Here is a 1,261-nt window from a genome sequence, read left to right as displayed (position 1 = left end):
CTACCACAGGGGTCCCCTTAGGGGGGAAGGTCTCTGCCAGGTTCTGCCCCAACCAAGCCCCCATCTCATCCTACCAGAGCCTGTTGCTTAGCCCTAGAAGCTGTAAAACCTGCTTCTTCTCAAATTGCTTAGAGAACAACTCCTGCTTTCCCTGAGCTGCAAAATCACCCACAGCCTCCAATGAGAGCCCAGTGGGGAGGGAGGAGGAGGGGGGCGAGTAAGTATGGCAGGCAGCTCTGGCCCCGTTCCACAGATGGGGACATTGACCTAATGACTTACCCAGTGATTGAAAGGGAAGGAAAATGCCCACTGTTGGCTGGAATTCAAAGAACCCACATTCTCATCTATTGCTGATAGAACTGTAAATGAGTACAGCCTCTCTGGAGGGCTATAAAACCCTGGTGGGTAAGCATTGAACTGCTAACCACAGGTTGATGGTTCAAACCCAACAGCTACTCCATGGTAGAAAGATGAGGTTTTCTGTTCTGATAAAAACGTTCCACCGGAGGCCTACACGCCGCCGCTCCTGCTGCCGCCATGTCTCTAGTAATCCCCGAAAAGTTCCAGCACATCTTGCGAGTCCTCAACACTAACATTGATGGGCGGTGGAAAATAGCCTTTGCCATCACTGCCATTAAGGGTGTGGGGCGAAGATATGCTCCTGTGGTGTTGAGGAAAGCAGACATCGACCTCACCAAGAGAGCAGGAGAGTCACCGAAGATGAGGTTGAGCGCGTGATCACCATCATGCAGAATCCACGGCAGTACAAGATTCCAGACTGGTTCTTGAATAGACAGAAAGACGTGAAGGATGGCAAATACAGCCAGGTCCTGGCCAACGGGCTGGACAACAAGCTCCGGGAAGACCTGGAGCGGCTGAAAAAGATCCACGCCCACAGGGGGCTGCGCCACTTCTGGGGCCTGCCAGTTCGAGGCCAGCACACCAAGACCACTGGCCGCCGTGGCCGAACTGTTGGTGTGTCCAAGAAGAAATAAAGGCTATCAACCTTGTCTATTAATAAATAGTTTATACACACACAAAAAAAAACAAAAACGTACAGCCTCAGAAACCCTCTTCTAGGGTTGCTATGAGTCAGACTTGCCTCAGTAACAGTGGGTTGGGGTTCACTTGGTTTCTGGAGGGCTAGTTGGCAAAACTACAGGCAGCAAAAGCCTGAAGATGAGCATTCTTTCTGCGTTCACAGTTCTAGAAATTACGCCTACAGAACTCCTCCCAGATGTACAAAAGGTTCTGGAGCGGC

General features: G+C 51.1%; 1 pseudogene; it reads left to right on the top strand.

Moving 5' to 3' along the window:
- Nucleotides 1-537: 537 nt before the first annotated feature.
- Nucleotides 538-1,035, top strand: LOC101649186 (annotated as a pseudogene).
- Nucleotides 1,036-1,261: the final 226 nt, after the last annotated feature.

The sequence above is a fragment of the Echinops telfairi genome, unplaced genomic scaffold, assembly GCF_000313985.2.
Source record: "Echinops telfairi isolate 266 unplaced genomic scaffold, ASM31398v2 ScPeMD7_7458;HRSCAF=8496, whole genome shotgun sequence".
Lineage (NCBI taxonomy): Eukaryota > Metazoa > Chordata > Mammalia > Afrosoricida > Tenrecidae > Echinops > Echinops telfairi.
The sequence above is the reverse complement of the archived record's forward strand: the minus strand, read 5'-3'. Positions and strand labels throughout refer to the sequence as shown.